Below are 27,339 nucleotides of genomic sequence, written 5' to 3' on the forward strand. Positions count from 1 at the left end.
CAATCTAAGGCGATTTATGTTTTCTACACTTAGCACCATCCTCTAGAAACTTATCCTAGATTCTTTTGATACTAGGTCCTACAGCCAAGCCACACATAAATAAGGTAAGAAATTCTAGATTAGTGTAATTATATATATGTCCTTTGTAGATCACCATAATAGGATTACATGTAATGAAACCTCATCCATGTTGAATGTCCAATTAAAGCAATATGACCAAATAAGGAGTGTCCAATACATATATGCTAGGCTGATGAACAATCTGTACCCAAAAAACAAAATAGTTTTGAATAAAATTCAAGGAACTAGAATCTAAAACTTTTCATTAGGAGATATAAATATCTTAAAATGCATATAACCTAAACATGAATCCTAAGAGTAAGGCATGTTTATGCACCTTCAATTTTTCTTGACAATAGAAAGGAAATCAAACACAAAAACTACTTCACCTTGAAACCAGCGATATCTTGAGTAACACCAGGCAGAGGACCTACTGTTGCTCTCTTATTCTTCCCTTGCACTTTGTAAACAAAACTCAACAAAATAATTTTTGGGTTCAACTTAAATATCATTCCAGACAAAATCTTAATTACATCTTACTAGGAAAGTAAGAGGACACAATTTGATGAGTGAAATTAATCAAAGCAGATTACATTAGGAACCCCAACAACAATAACAAGCAGATTTGGCTCTTTGAAAATCGCTTCCTTCAATTTAAACTCCACTAGCTCAAGAAGCATCGGTATATACATGCATATACATTACACACCATTAAAATCAACAGAACAGGAAAGCAAAATAGAAGCCTTATTGTGTGCATTTATGGGAATACAATCTTGTTGGAACGATTCAAAATGACGAACCTATTCCTACAGAAACAAAGTCCAACAAACAGAAATAACAATAATGGATAATACATAAATAAATAAAAAATGTAAATGATTACCAACATGATATTGGGATTGGCAAGGTCCTTCATATTGAAAGCAATAATGCGTCGTTTGCTGGAGAGGTGAGATTGAAGGTCCTGGTTGGCACCACTTGCAGTCGTCGCCAAGAAGAACCCAGCCGAGCCCCTGCGTCACCGTTGCCGAGAAGAACCCAACCGAGCCCCTGCGTCGCCGTTGTCGTCGCCACCTTTTTTCCTTGTTCTTTGTGGTGCTGAAAAAAAATAAACCCTAATCCTTAGCTAAAAGCCCCAATTCGAATTCCTCATCAGAAAATATATATATATGTCTGTTATCTTTTTTTAATTAAAAGTTTTTAGGGCACGCTTTGCAAGCTCTTAAAAGTCACTAACCAATTTTATTTTCTCATGAGTTTTTAGGAATCGCATATTTTATTAGGACACTCATTGTGCATCCTAAAATGTATTTTTTAAGGACTCTCATTGAGTGTCCTAAAAACTCCATAGAATTTTTTAAGGACTTGCATTTAGGTGTGTGTCCTAAAAATGTGACCCGTAAGGAGTATTTTGTAGTAGTATTAAGGAAGTAAACATCAACAAATTTTTTCTAATTAAAGTAGTCACACATGTAACTAAAGTACTAATCAGATCCCAAACAAAAAAAAAAAAACAGTGGTTAAGTAGGTGACAATAAATAAATGAGGAAAACTCATTCTCTTGGACCTTTAGCAACCAACTAGGATTTCAATCCCAACGTACCCTGAGCGAAAACTTGGATTCGTGAATCATAGTTGGAATAACATACAATTGTGCGCACACCAATACTAGTTCAATAACAAACACATAGCAGAACATTACAGGCATACAAGCAGTGCTAAGAAAAATATGTTCTACAAAGTCCAAGCAAAATGATAAGTGAGTGAATGAGATGCGCTCAGGTCCTATTAGGTACGCAAGATATTTATCTTAGATTCCAAAATAAATTTAATTGATTGAAAAGAAAAATCCTAATTCTGTTAGAAACATCTTAGTGAAGACTAAACCTGAAACCGAGGCCCTGAGAGTAATAGACTAAAATACCTTTACATGACTTATGAAAATGCCCGTATATGGTTTTATACAAATATACCCTTACCTAATATACTACTAAATTACCCTTGATTAGTTAATTTTTAAATTAACCTTAATTGGTAAATTACAAATATACCCTTACTAGGAACCCCAGCCCTAAACATAATCATACAAACCCTAATTTACCTAAGACTCAAAATACATGCATGCATGTCCATGCACATGTGAAAGCGTAAATGGGTCATGCACCTACACACAACTAAGGCCACAATGCGACCTAGTGTATCACACTTACATAACTAGCCTCACGGCTAGGTGGTTCACTAACACCCCACAACAAGCCACCAAGGTTGTGGTTACCACAAAAGCTCACCTTGCCCCATGGTTAGGTGGCTTGCCTAAGATCAAGAAAACTCTAACCATAAAATCATGCTTCTTTGCACACCATCAATATCAACACATAGTATGAAACCTAACATGTTTTCATCATCGACATCAACACACTACTACAAAAATCGTCATTTGTGACAGTTCCTAACTGCCACAATTGATTTTTTGCGTCAGTTTTAAAAGTAACGCAGAATCCCATGACGCAAACCAGCATAGCATTTGCGTTAGTGCCAAACTGTCACAAACGTGACATTTGTAGCAGTTCTCCACTGACGCAAACACAAACATTTGCGTCGATGCCTAACTGCCATAAATGCTACATTTGTGATAGTTGGGCACTAACACAAATGCTATATTAATTTTTTTTTAAAATTATATGAACCTCATAGCCCAGTTGACCCTATGCGACCAAACAATATTAAAAAACAACAAAATCAATACAAAAATTCATAAATATAAAATAAAAGCAATGATAAATTCTCAAAACTTCATCAACAATAACATCACCAATTTACAAGTCAAAAACACACAAAAATTTATAAAGTTTACACAATCAACAAAACTTCCCCAGCAAATTTTTAAAAACTTAGAAACAAAAATCTAAAACAAAAATTAATTTAGATCTCAAATCTCAGAGAAATCAGAATACAAATCAACACCTAAAAAAATTAGCACCACGAAACACCACCACCACGAGCACTATCCATAAGTTGTCGCCGTTCGTCCTCAATCCCAAGCCGTTCAAAGCCCGAGCTGGATTTTAGACCCAAGACGCCATTCTTCAAGAAATCCATTTGAGAGAGAAAGAAAGAGAAAGCGCCGTGAGAGAGAGAGTATCGTAGAGAGAGAGAGAGAGTGTGTTTGCGTGAGATAGAGAGAAGGTGCAGCTAGTTTGATTGAGTGAGAGGGTGAGATAAGAAGATATGGTTTTTTTTTATCAATGGGCCTGATATCTCTTTTTAATGGACATTTGTGGCAGCGGACCAATGACGCAAATAGTAAGGTTTGTGACAGTGGCCCACTGACGCAAATGGTAAAAATAAGAAGATAGGTTTTTATTTTATCAATGGGCCTAATATCTTTTTTTAATGGGCATTTGTGACAGTGGGCCACTGACGCAAATGGTGAGGTTTGTGACAGTGGCCCACTGACGCAAATTGTAAGCTTTGTGTCACTTCCCAACTGACGCAAATTTCACAAACTAACGACGTCAGTGTACATACTGACACTGTTCCCCACTTTTTTGTGTCACCTTTCCACTGATGCAAATATTAATATAGGGTCAACGGCGTCAGTCAACGACGTTGACTGATACATTTTACTGACACAAAAGACCTATTTTGTTGTAGTGACATCAACTTAACCTTATCAACATGCATGTTCAAAATATCCAAAGACATCCATATTTCTTCTCCAATGACAATATCATGTGAAGTTATAAAAAATTATATCCAAAATAATCTCCCATCATATGTTCACGAACTCTAGAATACCAAAAATAATTAAGAGTATTAGACATTTACCTTAGTGACAGTCGAACCTTATAGGACTTTTACCAGCCTTAATGATCTTCAAAACCCTAGGCATACGTTAAACCCTCCTTTACTATTTACTCAAGAATTGGGAACTAAACTTAGAATATCAAAATGGCTTAGACCTACCTTAGTCAATAATGATACATTTTCATGTGTCAGGCCGAACATTCTCCTCTTCTCAAGCTTCTCACGCACCAACTCTCTTTCTTTTTCTTATGCTCAAGCTCTCCTTCTCTATCTAGTTTGGTCGAATGCATAAAAATGAATGCAAGAGAGAGCTTGTCTTTCTTATAGGCGCATGTTAGGGTTTCAAAACGGGAAACCCTAGCTTTTCATTCTCTTGGTCAAGCTCTCATCTTTGTCCCTTGCTCAAAATGGTAGATTTCTCCTAATGACAAGAAGCTACACCAATGACATATTCCCAATTAATCCATGCTTTATTGAGAACATTAAAAATATTTCAAAAATATTAATAACAAATGAAACAAAATAATAAATTATAATATTATTTTTTAAAATATTTATTTTTACTGTTGTTTGCATCATTTATATAATCTTAATTTATTTGTTCAGAAACACTTTCTTGAGTTTTTAAAATAACATTTAATTTTTTATTTTAAAAATATAATTGTTGGAAAAAAAATTAAATCATACTAATTATAAAATAATACATACACTAAAAAAATTACTAAAAGATATATTTGAGTAATTTGTGGTGAAAATACATTAGTTTATCACTTTGTAGCACTTTAATACCCAAATTTTTTTGTACGGATAAAATACCTTCCATTATAATTTCTTGGTGGTATCTCGTCCTTAAATGCCAAGTAAATGCCTATGTGGTGACCACTTATTTGCCCATGCCATTAATTTTATTTTTTATTTGAAGAATTAATTTAAATATTAAAAAAGTCTTCAAATCCAATAAATAATTAAAAATGATCAAATACTGATTTTTAATTAAATTAAGGTTAAAAATCATTAAAAAAATTAAACTTAACAAATTAAAAATTCAAACTAAACATGAATCTTAAAGTTATAAAATAAAAATAGAAAGTCTTCTCACGCGACGCTGGGGTACGTAGGATGGTTCGATGCCGGTCGTAACCTCACTGCTTGCCATGACCTTCCAACTCATCTTTCTTTTTCTTCGTTAATTTTCATTTATGGGTTTTGATTTACTACTCATATTATTATACAACATATAAACCCAAATTAACTACGTACTTAGCCTTAAGATGACATTTATATCCGTTCAGTGTAATTTTAAGACATATTATTCTTTTGTTGTAGTGTATATTTGTTCTCTTTCAAAGAGGCTTTTGGTTAGGTTGCTCATATTTTATTTTCTTTTGTTCTTGTCTTGTTGATTTAGGAGTTCGGTTGACAAATAATCTCTACTCTGATGTGGTTTTGATCTGTGGTTTATTTTTTAATTAGTTATAACTAGGTTTAAATACATTAGGTAATTTTTTAATCTTTCTTTTAGAATTTGTTTAAATTAATTTAAGTCAAATTTGATTTTTAATGATTTTTAGAATTTATATGATTTTTTATTTAATTGTTAGACATTTAAATAAATAATAAAAATAAGAAAGGCCCACGTATGCGATTACCTGGCATTTAATGGCTAAATACCTGCGGCTTATATGTAAAAAAAACTTGAGTATTAAAATGCTACAAAGCTATAAAGTTTAGTCATAAATTACTTTTTCTTATTTTAGGTAACACAGAAGTAGCAAATCCATATATATCAAGGTTTTTTTTTTTTTTTGGAAGGAGATATAGATTAAGGTTAATCAAATAATGATTACGATGATATTTAAAAAAAAAAAATTAATAAATACGTACACGGGCTACCCCTTTATTTGCAATTTTAATTTGCATACAATATTAAATAAAAAATATATTTATATTCTTAGATACTAATATGATCAATCTTTTCTATCATCAGAACTTAGAAATTTCGTCGGACATGGATGGCCTCTGAAACTTGCAAAACTTACACAGAGGAGAATACAAAGAAGTCGTTTGGTACTTATCTTCCCCACCCATCACCGGCATGGGAACTCCGACCTTGACCGGGCTCATGTACCCAGGCTTGTAAGTCTGACCTAATACTCCTTCAACAGAATCTGAGAGACCAAAGAATCTGAACTGAGTTTCTAAGTGAGTGAACGAATCGCCATCTGGAATTTGATACTGGTGGACTCTGCTCTCTTCTTTACCAATGGGTTTCACTTTAATGTTTATTTCCAAGAGACCTGCCACTGTCACTCTGACACTATTATACTCCTCCGTTCTCTCCACAACGACATGTCGTTTGCTGAAAGTGTTATCGGTCCTCCACTCCGCCTCGCCGTCTGTGGGGATCTGGATGGACTCACCATCCCAAGTGGCAATGAGGGCATCAACGTCTTCGTTCCACTCTGGAACACGCTTTGCTGCGATGACTAGTGTGTGTGTATCGAACATGACGGACAAGGCTTGGACCCATGTGAAGTCTCGGGTCCTGCCTTGGGGCCTTGTTCCGATGAAGTGTGCGTTTACGTGGAGGTTTTTGTCGGAGACGATGGCGAAGTTGCCACCCTTTGCACCATGGAAGTAGAACATTACGCCGTCGCCACCGATGAAACGTGGGTCGTAGCATAGTGAGCCGTAGCCATTGCAGTTGGGTCTTCTATCTGCCAAAATTTCAAACAAAAAGCAAATAATGAATTTTGTTCTTGACAAAGGGTTTCGGGCTTTGATTTTTCTTTTTTACCTCAATATATATATATGAACTTCTTTAATTGGTTGATAACCCTAGACTATTTTCAGATCATTAATTGAAATGATTGCGGATCATAATCAATGAAATAACCATGTTGATATTGTACGTTACACAGTTGGAGGAAGAAAAAGAAAAATGGAATAGTGTCAGTATGTTTTACAAGAAGTACGCATTTTATAGCCAACTGAAATGCAAGTAGAGAAATTCTACTTATGTAGTTATTATCACAACTCTGTATTTCACTTTGTACGTGTGGCATGCATGAGCTGTAAATAGAGAAGCAATTGTCATAAAATTAAAATGGAGTGAATAATCTTAGTAATTTATTTAGTTATGTAATATTAAATATTTGTATAAGAAAAATTAATTTAACACAATCGCGAAATAATTTTATCCAATTGAGAAATTTATGATAATTTTACTTTTACTTAATCCGAATCTCTCATATATTATCATTTGTCATTTTTTAAAAAAACTTTTGCATCTACTTTTCTTCTTAATGTTAATCCTATATAACTTTATGGTACCATACTCACCGATGCATATATATATATATATATATATTAGGATCAGAACTTTTTTTGTTTGTTTAAAAGTGATAAATGTAGGTGAGTGAAATAGAGAAGAGGGCTTACACTTGCAAGTGACTTCACACTTTTGCTGCTGCAATCAGTGTAACAACCCTTTTTCTTAATGTGTTTCTTAGGTTTCCTCTCAGGGCATTCGGCAGGACATGTTAGGGTTTTGGAATTACATTTCCCCCTAGCTTTGCAAAATGCTCGTTCCCTTCCGGATGCTAACGGCGTCAAAACATCATAGTGCGTCGAGGCCGCATAATCGGCTGGCTTCTTCTGCTTATTGTTGTCGTTGTTCCCATTGTTATTTCCATTTCCGTTACCGTTGTTGCTCTTTCCGTTGTTGTTGTTACCTTTGTTGTTTCCATTGTTACCGCTGCTTCCATTGTTGCTGTTGCCATTGTTGTTGTTGCCGTTGCTATTTCCATTGTTACCTTCACCGTTTCCATTACCATTTCCATTATCAATACCTTGGCCTCCAACAAAGATGGCCATGTCATGAATTGAGATAAATACAACAAAGAGAGCCACAAATACATACGAGTTTTTCGTAGCCATCATTACAATGTATGGTTTTTTTTTATTGGATTTTTTCTATTTGAGAAGTAGAGATGGTGAGTGTGTTGTGATTAATAATGAGATTGTATGTATGTGTATATATATATATAATGTCTTCATGGGAAATTAATTAATCAAGTGCACAGACTATAGCCAGGCCTTGGAGTTCGGCTTAAGTTTGGCATCAATTACTAATTCTCTTCTAAACTAAAACACACCAACACAGCTGAAGAAGAAAAGATTTGAAGTAGTCTATTTTGTATTGAAATAATCATGATTATATTATGTTGACTTTTAGTAACAAATTAAACTCCAATTTGAAATCTTATTTGGCAAAATTATATATTTGATGAAAGTACGGTTAGACTTAATATGACTTGCTTTTGTAAGTAGATCGATAACTAATTACACTAGCTGATATAAACTATTTTCATTAATATATATGTTGGGACAAAAAGTTTTAATAAGTCAAATATTTGTTCTTTCAATCATGTATAGCAAGTTTGATGCGCTAGCTTAGACTGCTTGTTTTGATTGTTTTGACGATCCCTAAAATTGGCTATTGAAATTTTTTAAAGGATATGATTGCTACTAATATATCATGATCTGAGTAATAAATTTTTTTAAATAAATTATTTCTATAAAATTACTATTTAGGTTCCTCGCGTATACATGTGTACGGCCCATGTCAAGAGTTGTGTATGAAAGGATTTTTATGAGCCTAATTCTCATTGTACTCCATGAACTATTTAACATTCTGAAACAGAGTTGGACCAACCTTGTTTTAAGGATAAGCTACAGAAAATAGCTGGATCTAACTTTGATATAGCAAGGTCGGTACAACGTGCTCTTAGATTTAAGTAAAGTAGAAAAATAGTAGGCAAGAACCATATATTTGCAAACAATAATATAATATTTGGCATTTGGTAACTTCAACCAAGGAAGAACAAAAAAGAAAGCAGCAATAATAATAATAGGACAAAAAAAGAACACTTAAAGATGTAAAAGAGGTCGTATATATAAAGCAAGCGAGTATGAATGAAGCTTGGATACCCTTCAAGAGGGCCGGTTAATGTGGAGGATTAAGTTGCAAGAATATTGTTGTCATGCTGGGCTTTCATCGACCAGATGCGCGACTGTTATGCTCGGTTACCACTACCGATCCTTGTCATCATTTAACAGTTTCATTATGCTCTCGACAAACAATTATCATTGTAATATTATAATAATAATAATAAGATAAATTTGAGGGAAACTCCTTTTATAGAGATATTTGTAACAATTAAATGTTTAAGTAAAAAATTTAGCGACGAAATAGCTAGCCGTTAGTTGTTTTGGTGCGACTGTCCATCTCTCTGACCATTAACTATGTTTCAAAGGCTGGTGAAGTTTGCTATAAAATTTCCTAAGTAGTTATTTTTGTAGAATTTAAATACTTATGTAAAAAAATTTGACCACAATAATATCTACAACATTAATACAGTCATAAGTCCCCGTTTTTTTAAAACAAAACGAAGATCTATGTCATTTATATTTAATGTTTAAAAATCATTATAAATCTATTTTAGAAACTCTAAATAATTTGAAATTAATTAAAAACCTAAAACTTTATAGTTTATTAAAAATCTATTTTAAAAAAATAAACAATTTAAAATTAATTATAAAACCTAAAATTTAAACATAAGTTTTAAACTTGTTAATTTTAAAATATTCAAACAAAATAAAACAATTATCAAAACACTAAAATCATTAAAATATTTAACCTAAATATCCTAACGGTTCATATCTTCTGAACACATATGTCTTTCCTTTCACCTATACATTTGAAACTTAAAGAAACCTAAATCTAGATTTCCAAACAAAAAGTTATTGGCATGCTAGTGAAGGAAGCAAGGTATAAGTCAAAAAGAGGTGGCGAGCTAGAAGTCTAAGCAAGGTTTGGGCGTGCAGGAAGAGGCGGGGCGACTAGGTCCCAGTTGAGGAAAGGCAATGCAATTGGGTTCCAAGCGAGGCATGCCGGCGGAGAGTGCGAAGGTGAGGGTTCATGGCTATAAGGTCGGGTTTGGGTTTGGATTTGGAACGAAGAACATGGAAGAATATTTCTTGGATTTGGGTTTTGTTTGTTGATTTAGATTTGTTTTTTAATTAAAAGTTTAATTGTACTATAAATTATACTCTAAATTTTTTTTAATGATTATTAATTCTTTTACTTGATTTTTCATTTATTTAAAAAGTTTTAAAAATACTTTTAATGTTTTTTAAAAGAGTTTTAATTTGTCTCAAATTTTCCTAATAATAATATGCTTTAATTGCAATAAAAATTTATTGTTACATATTTAGATTTTATTTTTAGTGACAATACTTATATGAGTTTTTTATTTTGTGACTAAACTTTTAGTACTTGACAACTTTTTAGTCCCAAATATAATGATAATATTAATTTTGTAGGCATTTTTTTAACTTCTATTTCATTGTAACTTAATTTAGATTTTTTATAATTGCAATACTAACTTTTTTGTAACTTTCTCATTGCACAATGTAATATTGCAATGAATCAAACCACATTTACATTGCAATTAATGTGGCCATAGGCACAGTCTAATAACACTACACATCTCATCACAAAATGGAAGTCTCAAATTCGAGTTCCCACTCCTCCAATATCAAATAAAAAAAATACATCGCAACATTAATTTAGTAGACAACTATGATTTATTGGTTCTATGCCTCTCATTTTTGTACCACGTAAGACTAAATTTCTGCCCGTAAATTTTTATATGATTGCTAAAATATTAATTTTTCCATATTTTAACAAAATACAAAAATAGTAATGATATGTGCACAGAAAATATGCACCTAAACATTATACATAGTAGCGTGACAATTTAGCCTAGCCAATCATAGTTATCACCCATTAATTTAAAAAACAGTATCATGTCACTATGTGTAATGTTTGTGTGCATATTTCGTGTGCACATATTATTACTCATACAAAAAGGATATTTGAGAATAAATAATTGTAAAATAAAAGTTTATTATCGTTATATGCATAGTTTAACAAAGAGAAAGTTCGAATACTTCTCCCCAGTGTCAAAAAAAATTATTATTACTTAGAAAATAATTTTATGTTTTTACTAGTAATTATTTTATTGATAAGACTTGTAACTATTACATAATTAAGATGTAATCAACCCTATTATTTATGGATATTTATTTATAATTAACGCAATTAATTGTATTTGAATGGTCATATTTGTATTTCAAATTAAAATTTGATATATTGTAACTTCCTTAAAATTAAGGGAGGATGTTTTGGTGTTCCAGGCCTATAAATAGTCTAGACGATGGTCACTCGAGGACATGCTCAATTCTTTTATAAAAAAACTCTGTGAAATTGCTCAGAAAGGTTTAACACAGAAAGATAAATAAAAGTGACTTGTGGACTAGATAGATTTAATTATCGAATCACGTAAAAATCTTTGTTCTTATTTTCTTTCTAAGTGATACATTTGCTTGATTGCTCTTGTTTTTAGTTCAGGAAAAACGTCGTCAACAGTTTGGTGCTTTTATTGATAGCATTAAGCATTCTTGTTCTTTCAAACCTTCAATTGAAAAAACAATGGTTGCGCCCGCTGACAACATCCCTGGATCTGGAAATGGTCAACATTGCCCAGAATCCCCGAGGAAAATACTCCCTAAACGGAAGAACATCCCCAACCACCTGGCAAACAACCAATGAATGAAGAAAATCTTGCTGAAGGGAGTGCATCTTCTGTTAGGAGCTGTTCCTAGTGCGCAATAGAATTTGCGGTAATGGTAGTATTGTATTCAACAAAAAAAAAATTCATATAAACAACTTTATATGAGGATCCTTTAATATGCAATATGTTAATAAAAAAAACATGTATATGTAAAAATAATATGAAATGATTTACCTCTTGCGGTCTATCAAGAATCCTTGAATCTTTTCGTATATATTTCGATCTTCATATCCTCGCTCGAGTACTCACACCAAGATCTTCCAAGACGTTCTCTACACTTTAAGACGTGGGTGGGCGCACATAGAGAACAAGAATCAAATTTGTGAATCAAAAGTATTATCAACACATGAGACTCTTGGTTATAGGCTAGAGAGAAACGTTTATCTTTTGTGAGGAAAAAATGATCAATTTTTCTGATTCTTCTTGTAAAACTGTTGTTATCATATTTTCCATCATATAGAATATATAGGTATTATTATAATAATAATAATAATAATAATAATAATAATAATAATAATAATAATAATAATAATAATAATCAAATAAAATTGATCATCTTAATAATAATAATAAAATAAATGATAATTAAAGACAAAGTCTTACATTCCATTTTAAATACCTTTTTCAAAATATTTTATTAATTAATTAAATAAAATAAAAAACTAATAATTGATCATGATTTGTAGTGGTACACACATAGGGCAGTCCAGGAAGCCCTATGCGTGTAACACCTTCCTAAAATATGGGAATTTGATTTTCATGCATTTTTATTTTAATTAATTAATAATTAGATATTCAAATAAGGTATCATCTTTTTTAAGAAAAGATAACAACTTAAATTTCAAATTTTAAAATTTGAATTTACATTATCATCTTAATATTAGTTAAATAAATATAATAATCAAAACAAATTTTGACTATCCATATTTATCCTTAACTTCTTTTATTTCTGTACAATTTCAAAAATTGCATTCATGCAATAATAAATTGTAAAACTTCAATTATCACATAATTGTATATTTATCTTAAAGAAAAAATATTCTCTCAAATAGTCAATTTACAGTTTGACCCTTATATCAACTCTTTACCTTGAATAGTGTTGATAGAGCCGCCTCGGGGATCAATGGACCAATAATTCCAAACTCCAATAAATAAAACATTATTAGCCAAAACTCTTTGATTCAATAATCATATTTATTAATATCATGATTACTCCACTATAAATATGCGACCACACTCTTGAGAATTAAAGACATACATTTACTGAGTATTTTATTGTAGCCATAAAGTGTCAATTGATATAATCATTACATACAAATTAATCCTCTATTGATGATTCATAATTAAGTGGGAATAAAATTACTATTTAACCCTTTTAATTATGTCTTGATTCCTAGTGTACCATTGACTTTACTAGTGAAGGTTAATTCATAATTTTATTATGAATTTGACACCAATAACCTTTTCAGTTCCAAAAGCCAACCCAATAGGGGACCACCATTCAATCTATAAGAAGGTATAGATTCCATATTTGTTAAGCTATGCCCCTAGCCATCTACATCATTGAGTCCCCAAAACAATAGTCGTTCTTAGCTTGATCATTCTGACAAATCATAATGCATGAATCAAAGGATCAAATGACATACATAGGAATTCATAGTAACTTCAGGATTAAGATCAGTTTGTATATGTGATCATCAGTTGATGTATTTTATAATACTACAAAAAGGTATTTAAACAAGTATTATCAAATCACATCTGATCCAGTTCTACATACTCTCAGTATGCAAAGTACCTCCACTAAAGTGTCCTACTACACTAGTAACCCATATCTAGGTCACATGTATTCATAATACTAGTTGATCATACTAGCAGTAATTAATCTAAAGATTCTAAAACTTTATTTTATTGCGAACTATTTAAGTCCATTATCTCAATCTCGATCCTCTCATACCAGTATGAGATTGAGACCACATAAATGAACGTGGGAATTTTATGATATTTACTTAATATTATCAACAATACTATAGTACATAAGCTACATATACACAATAATTCAATTCATTTATTCATTTCATTAAAACTGTTGCCAACTACAATTAATTTTAGGGTACAATTCCCAACATCTTTAGCCTCGCGAGAACCTGGTCAAGGGTCTAGGCCACCTAACAGGGGGTTATTACTATACTCCCGAGAGATATGTATCAATGGTGGAGTTAGAGAACTGGAGGCTGCTAGAGAGTCTGGCGGAAGCCATGTGACTGAATGAGGAGATGATGAGGAAGGCAACCAAATTATAGGCGCCCCCACGGTGGACTATGGGTGTAATGACCCAAAATCACTAATAAGATTTAATGGCCTTAATTAGTGTGTCAGGAGGGCATAATTGGTATATGTGTGATTAAATGGTTAAAATGCATGATTATGTGGCGTGCATGATTAATATGATTATATGATTATGTGATATGCATGTTTATGAGTATTAGATATGTATGTGGGCCCTTTATAGCTTATAAGGGCATATATGTAATTTTAGCCCGTTAAGGGCATAAATGTGATTGTATGTGATAAATTGTTGAGACCACATTATTATGTGGATATTTTCGCAGTATATGGCTTGAGACAGTCCTAGTGAGCATATTAGCAAAATAGTCACAGCGGGGTTTAATACCCGGCTCGATGGGAGCCTAGGGGTATTTTTTGGGAAATTGGAGAATATTTTGGGATTTATTAGATATTGAATAATTATTAGGTAATTAATAGGACACGATGAGGTTAATTATTTAATAGTAGGAACACTTGAGGAATTAGCTGGAATCAGGAGCGAAATGACCATTTTACCCCAGGAACATTTTGAGGACTAATAAGTGTGAGGGGAAAAATAGTCTTTTTAAGGGTGGAGTGATATACCTTCTTTGATTCTAGAATTAGCCAGAAAATCACTTAGAACCCTTAGCTCACTTTTATCTCTCTCTCGTACTCACTCTCCCTGTCACTCTCTCTCATTGTGTGTTATCCCCAAAATTTCAGTTTGATGAGGTGGCAATTAGAAGTGACAAGTGGCAATGCATGGTCAGTAAATGGCACATTAATAGTCAATAAATGTGTTGACTCTTTGGGGTTGTGATAAAGTGATCGGACCGACCTGATAGAATTTATGTCCGACTGGTGAAGATTTTTGACTGACCAGTCAAGTGTCATGCTAGACCAGAGATGTGCCATGTTAGACCAGATATGTGCGATGTTAGACCAGAGATGTGCTATGTTAGACCAGAGATGTGCCATGTTAGACCAGAGATGTGCTATGTTAGACCAGAGATGTGTCATGTTAGACTGGAGGAGTGCTTGGCCAACCAGATAGGTGTTTGGCCGACCGGTGGGGTACGTGGCCGACTAGTCAGGTGTTTGGCCGACCGGTGAGGTGCTTGACCGACCGGTGGAGTGCATGGCCGACCAGTTTTTCTCCAAGGAGTGACGTCGACTTACTGAATAGATTATTGCTATACAAGCGAAATTCCAGCAATAGCTTAGGCTAGAATTAGTCGTACCTACGTGGGAATCTCTCAGTTTATCCCAAAGAAGTCGCATATTGTTGTATTTTAAATGTTATTATTAATTTATTATTGTGCGTAACAGAAAGGACCCGGTCAAAGGGAATATCTGATATACGATCCATGAGCCTATAAATAAATGGCTCATTGCATCATTTGGGGGAGCAGATCTTTTTAGACTGAGAAAAAATCTCTAGTTTGGAGACTTTGGGACTGTTACTTGGGGTATTCTTGGGGCATTTTCTAAGAAAGTTTAGAGAGAGAAACTATGTATTTTTCTACTTACACTTAAGAAACTCAGTTGGCTCAAGTTCATCTGATCTTAAGTGTAGGATATATATCATAACTCCAAGTGGATTAGGCTATTACCAATAAATTAAGGCTGAACCACTATAAAATTATATGTGTCGTATTTTTCTCTTGAAGGTTCATTGTAGTTTTGACGTCTACTCGTCGTTGGCCAAAATCGTGGTCAACATTGTGCCTTGAAGCTAAGGAGAAAAAGGGTAGAAAACTTTGGCCTTAAGCTGTGATTCTTGAAGGAAAAGGAGAGGCTTGAGCTGTTGAAGGACTTAAGCTGGGTTGTACCAATAAAGTGCTGGAGAATTAAGCTGTAATTGAGGTAAGTTTCTTATCAATGATCAAGTTAAGAAATTCTGGTGTTTGAGTGGAATTAGACTAGGTTTTTGGGTAATAAATAGCTGATGATTTGGGATAGAAACTTTAGTATGTATTGCCATGATTTTGTGTTTAATTGGATGATTAAAAGTCTTAGATTTGTAGCTAAACTTTGGTTTGGTTGGGGGGTTCTTCTGAGTTGAATTATGGGAAAATTGGCTGGGAGAAGTGTGAAGAAAACCCATAATTTTTGGGTTCAAAAGGGGCGTGCTGCGACTCAGCCCAAGGTCGCCACATCATGTGTGGCCAGTAGGCATGGGTATGCTCTCTAAGTTGGGGGCACACCTCCCTTGTGGATTGGGTTTTTGGTCTCTGACTTGAGGGCAAGTTGCGACCCTTGAAGCCAAGTCGCGACCCACCTAGGGATTTTTACCTTGGGATGGTTTCTAGAATTGATAAGGCTCGGGGGTTCGAACCTAAGTGCCTGGGACAATTTCTATTACCCGATTTAGTAGAAATTGAGGTCCCACAGGCTAGTTTTTTTTTTATTTTTTTATTTTTTTATCTCCTAAGTATTTATTTTGGATTAGAAGTTGATAAATACCCATTGGCCACTGTGACTAGGTTTATCGCCAAGACTCAGGACTGAGGATCGTGCTTGGACCTGTTCTATTATCTCCGCTCGGAATTCAAGGTAAGAAAACTGCATCCTTGAGTGGTTGTAACGGGATTGAGATTCCCCATACTTGAACATGTATACTGTATGGCTAAATGATTGACTTGGCATATGAGAATGAACGACCTAAGAGAGCCGGGGCTGATAATTTGCGCACAGGACGCGGCTCGACCATTGTGAGCTGGGGTCAGCTAAATAAACATTGGACTCGACCTAAGTGAGTTGGAGTCAGTGGAGTAAATAGAGGGCGCGGCCTAAGGGCGCTAACCCTGAATATTGTATACTGATTAAATTGATGAATGTATATGTTTACTGATATTAGTTTGATGTCTATGATTTGTTGATTATTTGGATGACTGTTTTATGATTGAATGATTATCATCACTGATTATGTATTACTATTATGGTTTTCTTGCTGAGCCTTGGCTCACAGGTGCTACGTGGTGCAACTAAAGGCAACGGTAAGATGGACCAACCATGAGTTGGGGAGCTCTGGGGGCGAGATGTACATTGTCAGCTGCTTGTCCGCCACGGCCGAGGGAAAGTACAGGGACAGAAGCCTAAAACATGTAATTTTGCCATTAGAGTGGCCACTAGTTGTATATAACTTTTGAGAATTTTGTAGCTTTGTCTCTTAGACCCTGTTTTTGGGATCCTATGTACCAAACATCTATTTTAATGAAAAATTAACCGTTTAAATCTTTTAACCCTAATTCGATTGTTGACCTTAGGATCACATTTTCAATCAGATGACTTGATTAGAAAGTCCCACACTAATTTAACTACACAGTGTAACAGTCTTGGTTATCCAGGGCGTTACAATGGGACATCCTCGAGGTAGTACTGCGACAAGGGTAGCGAAACAAAGAGCCCAACAAAGTCAAGTAACAAGAGCTGGAGCGAGTACTGGAATCAACCAATCTGGGGTATCATCTTGAAATCCCTTGCAAACCAACCAACCAAGAGAGGTTCCAGCCACAATTGGGTATAATCGAGTTGCCCAACAAGAAGCCCAGAATGATAATCAAGAACCAGCGAGGCCAACCACAAACAACGAGAGACCACCTCCATCTTTAATCAGGTATCATCCATCTCCTATCAGACATCCATCACCCATTCAGACTGTACTGCCACAAGTCCCTGGTGGACCACGAACTGACGGGGGAGCTCCACAAAGCCAGCACAGCGTGTTAAGAGTGGTAGACGAGACTGGAACCATCAAGTTGGGCCCGAGCGTAGAGATGGTCACGAAGCCCCCGTGGGGGCAAGCCAAAGACAACCCCAACCATCTTGAAGTTATGTTTTGAGGTCACATGCTACAGGGATCATGGTACACCTGGGCAATCCACCTCGAATCCAGGCCCCATGACAAAAAATGATTGTTAGCTTCTGGAGTGACAGTCAAGATTATTGTAAGTCGGTGAGTGTCTACAACACCGAGCCTAGGTATTATGAGGATTATCCTAATCATAATCCAGATCTCCAAGATCACTTGAACCAGAATCAGGGCTAATACAATCCCCAGAACCAGAATCTAAGGGTACACTTAAACGCCCAAAGGGAGCCCTTATAGCCTGTGTACGAGAATAACTATAACCTGGTACTACAACAAGGATATGGAGTTCCTATGAACAATAATCAACCCTTAGCAGTATAGGCTCCACCCATGGTAGATCTTGTTCAAGACAGGATAAGATAACTCGAGGAACTATTCCGGCTCCTCTATGATGGAAAGGATAAAGAAAAGGTGTACGACTCGAATGAGGAGCTCGAGCCTTTCGCTCCTCATAATTCGAGCACACCTTTTCCCCATGAGTTTAAGATACCACACAAAAATACTAACCCGAGCAGTCATTTGAGTACATTTAACACCGTCATGAGAGCCGGTAATATTTGCCTCGAGCTTAAGTGCATGCTTTTCCCAACAACATTGTCAGGGGTGGCAAAGAGTTGGTCTGATAAACTCTAACGACACTCGATCTCGTCGTGGGAACAGTTATCAAAAGATTACAAGAAGTAGTTATGGGCTATAAAAAGCATTAAACCCGAAGAATCCTCTCTAATGAACATAAAGCAATAGCCAGGATCATTGAAAAAGTATCTGGCTATATTCAGCATCAAGGCACCAAGGGCTCGAGATGTTGATGACAACTGCTACTTAATGGCTGCTTGATCCATAATGTTACCAGCAAGCCCCCTTTGGAATTACTTACAAAGAAAACCAGTGTGGACTATCACTGATTTTACTCTCCGAGCTCAGAGGTTTATCAAAGTAGAGGAGGCCAGGTCGACACTACAGTTACCGCCTCCTACCCTGATAACGACAATGACAAAGATCAACTCTGCGACAACCTCGACAGCACCAACCACAGATTATCCTTCAAACGATAACTCTTCCAAAAGAAAGAATAATGAAGGTAGTTCTCTTGATACTGAAGGGAGTAAGAAGAAAAAGAAGGATAAATATGTCTCTGTCTACATTATATACATTGAGTTAAATGATATTCGGGAAAACATATACGTAGCCAATGAAACACAAGCCTCGTTTTGACGACCTGAAGCAATGCGCAACCAGCGCGCTCAGGGAGATTAAAACAAATACTGCAAATTTCACAGGGACATTGGTCACCTAACTTAGGAATGCATGCAATTAAGGGACGAGATCGAAGGATTGATCTCGAGGGGTTACCTTGGAAAATACATCCAAAATAGAAACAACCAAGGGCCAGCCCAGTGAGATCAGAGAGTAGCCCCCACCCAGCTGGCACATCGAGCCGAAGTCACGACTCCCCCTGCCAGGGAAGATAATCGACCCCATCCAATAGATAGAGAAGACAGGATAACCATATCTGGGGGACCTCACATTCCGGTAACCTTGGGAGAATACCCAATCTCAGTTACAAGAATGTTCGAATTCATAGTAGTAGACACCCCCTTTGCCTACAATGTCATGCTCGGGAGACTAGCCTCGATTGGGCTGGGGCCAGTGACACCGGTAAGAGATTTGGCATTAAAATTCCCAACACCTAGCAAAATTGGGACACTAAAGTCACTTGGCAGCCCAAGAACGCTATAGTATTTCTATGAGGGGAAAAAGTCAATCTAGTGCCCAAACACTAGTAATAATAAGGGAAATTGAAGAAAGAATTTTTTACGTATAAGATGAGATCGATCCTAGAGTGGGGGAAGATCGAGCATATCTCAGCCCAATAGAGGACCTCGGAGACTTCTAGCTCGATAACAATGATGCCACCAAAGTGATAAAGATAGGGAAAGATCTCACAAAGCAATCGAAATAACAATTAATTCACTTTCTAAAGGAGAATCAATATGTTTTTTCATGGTCTCATTCGGATATGGTCGGGTTTGTTCCCAACATAATAATTCATGCATTAAACATAGACAAAAACCTCCCCCTAAAAACACATAAAAGAAGGCTTCTAGATGATGAGAGAAAAAAAGCCTTGAAGGAGGAGGTCGATAGATTAAAAGAAAATAGTTTTATAATAGATGCTTTCTACCCCGATTGAATTACGAATCCAATCTTAGTTCCCAAACCGAATGGAAAATGGTGAACATGAATAGATTATTCATATATAAATAAGGTGTGCTCGAAAGATTGTTTTCCACTGCCTTGGATCGACTAGCTCGTAGATCCTACTGCGGGACACAGTGTCATGTCATTCATGGATGCTTATTCTAGATATAACCAAATATCAATGCATGCTCCCAATTATGAACATAAAAGCTTTATGATGGATAAAGGGCTCTATTGCTACAATGTAATGTCATTCAGGCTCAAAAATGCGGGAGCTACATATCAGAGGTTGGTAAACTAGATGTTCGCTAAGAAAATTGGGAATAACATGGAACTGTACGTGGATGGTATGTTGGTAAAATCCAAACATAGTAATAAACATGTCGATGACCTTATCAAGCATTTTACTATACTTCGAAAGTATAACATGAAACTTAACCCACAAAATTGCTCCTTCGGTGTATCGTCGGAATTTTTTTTAGGGTTCATAGTGAATGTCGGGGCATTGAAGAAAATTTAGACAAGATTAAAGCTTTAATTAAAATGACATCACCTCGAAAGCACAAAGATTTCAGAGTTTGACTGGGTTGATGGCCTCTCTAAACAGGTTCATCTCAAAGTCCACCGATAAGTGTTTACCCTTTTTTAACCTTTTGAGAGGGGGCAAGAAATTTGAGTGGATGGAGGAGTGTGAGCTGGCCTTCCAGGCTTTAAAAAAGCACCTCGCTGAACCTCTTATCTTGTTTAAACTAGTGTTGGGAGAAATACCGTACTTATACCTTGCTACAACTGAGCATGCCATAAATGCAACACTATTTCGAGAGGACAAAAAGGAATAAAGGCTGGTTTACTGTATCAATAAATGAATCTTGGGAGTTGAGTCTCGGTACCCCTTTATGGAGAAACTTGCGCTATGCCTACTACACTTATCTTGAAATTTGCGGCCTTACTTCCAAGAGAACCCAATACATGTGCTGATTGATTAGCCATTGAGGCAAATATTGTCAAAACCCGACGCATCTAGTCGACTATTGAAGTGGGCACTCGAGCTCGGGCAATTCAAAATAACATACTACCCAAGGAAAACTATACAAGGACAGGCACTGGCCGATTTCATAATAGAATGCACGGGAATATCCAACGAGGAAGTCATAACCCCAGCTCGAGAGCTGTGGAGACTTTACGTCGATGGATCCTCCAATGAGAATGGATCAGGGGAAGATATTATACTCATCACCCCATCAGGACATAGATTTCATTCAATGTTGAGATTTGGATTTTTGATGCAAGGCTGAATATGAAGCACTACTAGTCATAGACTCCGGGTGGCCACTGATTTGAAGGCCAAAGCGATACATTGTTATAGTGATTCACAACTTGTGGTAAACCAAGCTCTAGGAGAGTACTAAGCTCGAGGAACGAAAATGGCGACATACATGGACAAGGTAAAACAACATTCGACCAGCTTGAATTTTATACAATCAAACAAGTCCCAAGAGAACAGAATTCAAATGAAGATGCCTTGGCTCAACTTGCAACAACTAGGGAGGCTGACACGCTCAATGTGGTCACAATAGATTTTTTATCACAACCAAGCATCATCGAGCTAGAAGCCAATGAGGTTGACATGATTGACACACAACCAACATGGATGACACCTGTAGTCGACTATCTCCAAATTGACAATCTCCCAGATGACCAGAATAAAGCTCGAAAGTTGATGTATCAAATACCAAGATATATTATCTTGGAAGGAAATTTGTATCGAAGGGGATATTCCATACCTTTATTGCGATGTGTAACTCTGCCTAAAGCAAAAAGAATCCTTGAAGAAATTCATGAAGGGTTCTGCGGAGATCACTCCGGGGGCATAGCCTCTCTAAAAAAGTAATAAGGCAAGGGTATTTCTGGCGTACACTAAAAGAGAACGAGTTTGAGCACGTAAAACGTTGCGATTAGTGTCAACGGTTCGCATCGATACCATGAGCTCCACCAATCAAACTCGCCAGGACGAGCTCCCCATGGCCATTCACAATATAGGGGATAGACCTCTTAGGATCATTACCAACGGGAAAGGGTGGAGTAAAGTACGCAGTGGTGGCAGTGGAATATTTTACCAAAGGGACCGAGGGTGAACCTCTAGCCACTATCACTTCGAAAAAAGTTCTTGATTTCGTGGTGAGAAACATAATATGTCGATATGGGGTGCCAAGGAAAATAGTTTCGGATAATGGAACTCAATTCGACAGTGAACTGTTCACTCAATTCTGTGAAAGGAAAGGGATAATAAAAAACTTCTCCTCAGGAAAATGGTCAGGCTGAAGCTCTAAACAAGACCCTAAAGAGTTCGATAAAGAAATGACTCAATGAAGCAAAGGGAAGATGGCCAGAAGAATTACCACAAGTGTTATGGGCTTATCGAACGACAAGTCGAGCTTCGACAGGACACATAACCTTCTCGTTAGCTTACGGCTGTGATGTCATGTTGCCAGTCGAGGTCGAGGTTCCAACACTAAGAAGTGAGACGTATACACAAGACTCAAACCAATCCCAGCTCGAAGAATCATTAGATCTTATAGAAGAAAAGTGAGAAAAAGCTTAGTTTAAAAATGTCGTGTATTAGCAACGCGCCACAAGATACTTTAACAAGAGGGTTCAAGACATAAGCTTTGGATTGGGAGACTTGGTACTCAGAAGAGTATTTTTGGCCACAAGAGATACACTAGCAGGCGTGCTCCAACATAATTGGGAAGGACCTTACCAAATGGAATCCATCATTCGACCTGGGGTCTATAAACTAGCTCGGCTAAATGGAGTATTGGTCCCAGGAGCTTGGAACGTTGATTATCTATGACCATATTATCAATAAATTATGGAATGATGTTTATTTAGTTAACCAAGCTTTTATTTTCCCACATGCACACTTTTTCCTTCTTGAGATTTTCCCACATGGTTTGCTTTTGAAGGTTTTAACGAGGCCTTTTATCAATAAAATATTATTCATTTTCATTATTTTTATTTTTTATTTTTTGCTTGCTCTCGAGTATTCAATAACCTAAGATTTTATAATCATAGGATTTTAAGGGGGCATAAGTGGTATACCATGATGATATATAGCCTCAAAAAAATATAGTAAAAGTTACTAGCGCAAGGATAACAAACCAAGCATGAACTCAATTATACACGAGCCTAGTCCAAAAAAGTTTTTTTTACAACGTATGATTTCAACCTCGAAACCATGAAACCATCATCGTGGATAAGGATAAGGAATCGTTACTAAAAAAAACACAACTAGGAAAATAACCCTACACACCATCAAGTATTTTGTAAAAGAGAGGATATATGGTGCAATTGGAAATTGACCTTGATTAAAAAACGAGATCAAACCAACAACAAATGAATAAACCATGTATGATTATATGGAAATTTAAGATAAACTCGAAATCTATTTGTATGAATAAACAAGTAAGTCAAAAAGCCACATAATAAATGTGCAAAATGCTTCGACAAGTAAACATGGTGCATAACATGATGGCAAAATTAAAGTAGACAACACGCATAAAATTTTTGAGACTGAGAATTAAGTGTCAAAATACTTTAAAAAGTTAGAAAAATAATTACACAAATAAAAGATAATGAAATAACCCGCCAATTCGAGCTATAAATTGTCTGAGCTCGAAGGACTTTAGTTAAATACATGTAAAAAAAAAAAAAAGGGAGACAACCCTTATAAAAATGACATAAAATTAATTTCTCCTTCAGCGTAGGGGTAGACTCAGCATCCTCGCCCTTCTCTTCACCCATTATCCTCAACTGCGGCCACCTTGCCCGCTTCCTCCTCTGCCAATCGAGCTCGCCATTTGGCCAAGAAGGCCTCCTCTTTGTCCATAAAAAAAGTGGTATCAATCTCCAGATTCAGGGATCATATGCAATACATGGCCATATTTGTAGACCATTCCTTCTTCGCCTCGAACTCCTCTAGAAGACGGGCCTTTTCTTCTTCAAGGACATCATATGTGGCTTTCTTTTCCTCCTTGATTTTGGCTGTCAAAGCCTGAAGGCGTTCAATCTTGACAATCTTCCTATCGAGCTCAGCCTTGGCTACGTCAAAGTTAGTCTTCAGACGACTGACGTTAGCTTCGGAAGAGGCGAGCTTGTTGTTAACCTTTTTGAAGGCGTCCTCGACCCTGATCTGAGCTGCCTTGGCATCGAATGCAAGCTTCTCAATGGTGGCCACCTTTGTTGATAAAAGTAACCATTGGCGTACGAACCCAAGGAACATGTGAAATAAATAAAGAGTCAGATAGACAACAAGGCAAGACTGGTATATTTAAGAATGAAAAACACCTTACCGAAAACCCAAGCTCAAAGCTCTAGTCGAATAGGGCATTTGTGTCGTCACCCCTAAAAAACCTCCAAACGGTAGCTTCAAGATTAATGAAAGATCGACCTGCCCAAGAAAGGAGCTCGGAGCTCAGGTCGACTCCCAAGGCACCAACCTCGTTGTCCAAGAAAAAAACCTGATTATGATTCGAGGCTAATAATTTTTTGGTCATAGTGGGAATAAGAGCACCAGCTGGCCTCGTAACATCGAGGTCAACAATCTTTTTTTTTTCTTTATCCCAAGCATGAATCTGGGTGGGAAAAGGGGGAGCTAGGGGGGTCTTCAATTTTGGAGGAGGTGGAGTCTTTATCTTCAGGAAAGAAGGAGGAACCTTCAAGACCGCCACAGAAGGTCCCTCAGAGACTTTAGCGACCTTAGAAGGAAGAGATGGAGCGTCTTTCTTAGAGGATACTCGGCCTAGTTTTCCACCACCAACCTTGGGGGGCATCCCGAGGGTGTTGTCAAGATTTGAATCCATCTCACCTATAAATGGAAAGAAAAACACTAGTATTCATTCACAGTTGGTTGAAAAGTAAGTACAACATTCAAAAAGAAATATAATTGGAGGGTTCACCCTAGTTAGAACTTAAGGTCCAAGAAAAATCTCTATGCTCTCTGAGGAAATTTTAATAATATTAGAGTCAAGTTCCTCACCTCAAAAAGTAGGTGAAAATTCAGAGAAATCTCTCCATTCATTCGAGCCATATTGTAGTCCTATACCTTCCCATACCTCTTTAATGTTATATATTATTTGGGACTCTATGAGCCAACTATCATTTCTATGTACCTTGAAGTCTACCCCTGATCAGGCCATAAAATTACACTCGGGATTTCTAAAGGAAACTAAAACATTGGGTTCTCACTCAAGGAGGGTAGGGGAACAGTTAGACATATCAATGACTACTTTAACTCCATCAGATGGACTAGGAGAAGCCTCGTCCTGGGCTTCGTTCCCCGAGCCCGAGGGTCTAGCAGGAGAAGGAGCCCGAGGGTTCAACCCAAGGTTGGGATCAAAACATCCTAACATCTCGCATATTTATGAGTCCCAACATCATCTGTAGACTCTCCCTTGCCAATAAGACTGCATAAGCAGAGCTTGTCTTCGTGAAGGAGATACTGGAGAGACCTTCTTCCCTACAGACGCCCCAAGATTTCTTTCCTGTGATCCTCCATGTATTTAGTGGACTTTGGGTGGTCAAATTTGGATGCACAAATAATTGGGATGAACATTCAGGTGCAAAAAGAAAAAAATCAAAGTTAGAAAACACGGGATAAGAACTTATGGAGTCTTTCAAAGGAGTAAAACTCGGATGGATCGAGTTTGTTGGTCCAAAAGAACTGCGTCTTAAAGTTTGGAGGATGATTCGGTATATCCTTAAACAGTCTTCTTTATTTTGGGTAGCTTAACAAGTAGTAGAAGCCATCCCCTCCTTGAGCTCGAGTAGGATTGCTTTTAAGGCAGAAGAGATGTAAGATCTTGTAAGCCGATGGTCCTTCCCACGACATTTCATGGTATAGTGACCTCAATGCCTCTAGGACTCAATACGAGTTGGACTAGAGTTGAAAAAGGGACCATTCTATTCCAAGGTAAAATTTCTGAAGTAATCCCTCAAGGGGAGGAGTGCTCCAACTCGTATGTGCTCACGAATCCAAGCCCCGATCATGTACTTTCTCTCCCAGTTGTCTTCACCCAGAGCAAAGCAACTCCTTTCCTTTGAACTGGGAGGTTGACACACAAGCTTGGCAGATAGACTCAAGTCGTGGCAAGAAAGGATGTCTGAGACATGCCTCGTGGAAGTAACAATGCTTTTATAATGTTCAGCCTTGAAAAAAGTACTTCCCGAGGCAGGGGTGGAAGAAATTTTTGGGGCTCGATGTTTAGAATGGTGGCTTGAATAACTCTCCATGATATTGAAAGAGAGTTTGTTAGGATGAAAGGAAATGGCAACCTTAAGTTTAGGATTTAGAGGAATGGACCTAATTTCTTGATCAAGATCATGATACTCGCAATCTCCTTCTTTGTCTTTCTTGAGCCTTCGATATTCCCAAATCAATCTTTGGTTGCGTGAAAATGGAGAATTAGTTCTAGGGGATGGAGGTTGGTATGGAATGGCGAATTCGAGCCCCCACCAATTCTTTGGAAATTGCATCATCTAGCAACAAAGAAAAAGATGAGGCCTAGAAATTTTAAAATATTGAAAATGGAAAGAATAACTCGAAAATTCGAGCTTGAAATCTCAAAATAACGAGGGTAAATATTCGATGTAACCGAGCCAGAATAGGCTCGGAGTTTCGAGATGGTATCCACAAGATGTGAATAGTTAATTTCCAATTTGGGCTATCCCAATTTTTTAGGAAAATGGAAAGTTACCCAAAAAAGGGTTAGTATTGAAATACATGCATTAAAACCCTATTCCTAAAAGCCCATTTCTTATTATACACGATACCTGTGTTTAACCTGCCTAAAACCAAGAAAAGATGCCATTTTTAACCCTATTTACCCTATACGAACCTATTTTCTTCCATAAATATCTCAGAGAAACAAACCAAAATACCCTTTTCCCCCATAAATCCCCAAGAACAGAATCAAGAATGCCTAAAAAAACATACATAAGGAAGTTGATGAGGAAACTGGAGTATCGACTGGTAATATTTGTGCAAGGAAATCCTTGAGAACTCGTTTTCGAATGCAGATCAAGTGGGAAATTGAGGGATTTTGGAGATATCTCTCTTTTTCTTTGAAGAGAACATGCAAGGAAGCATAAACACTCTGGTTTTTTTAGAAGAAAGAATGAAAGTGATGAAGAATAAGAGAAAATGGGGTTAAATAGGCTTAAAACGGAAGTTTATGAATGAATCTAGGCCCTTGAAATAAAATTAAAATGTGATCAAAGGGACCACATTCAATCTCGAAGAGTGGCAGTAAAAATATGGCAAGTGAAAGGACGTGGGCATAAAGGAGTACTTGAGTACTCTCAACTTCCATTCCTCTAATGACACAT

General features: G+C 36.4%; 2 pseudogenes; both read right to left on the minus strand.

Annotated features, from left to right (window-relative positions):
• Positions 1 to 202: 202 nt before the first annotated feature.
• LOC133792090 (short integuments 2, mitochondrial-like) lies at positions 203 to 3,685 on the minus strand (annotated as a pseudogene).
• A 2,168-nt stretch (positions 3,686 to 5,853) lies between these two features.
• On the minus strand, positions 5,854 to 7,809 carry LOC133792091 (uncharacterized; annotated as a pseudogene).
• Positions 7,810 to 27,339: the final 19,530 nt, after the last annotated feature.

Source organism: Humulus lupulus, chromosome 7, assembly GCF_963169125.1.
Source record: "Humulus lupulus chromosome 7, drHumLupu1.1, whole genome shotgun sequence".
Classification (NCBI taxonomy): domain Eukaryota; kingdom Viridiplantae; phylum Streptophyta; class Magnoliopsida; order Rosales; family Cannabaceae; genus Humulus; species Humulus lupulus.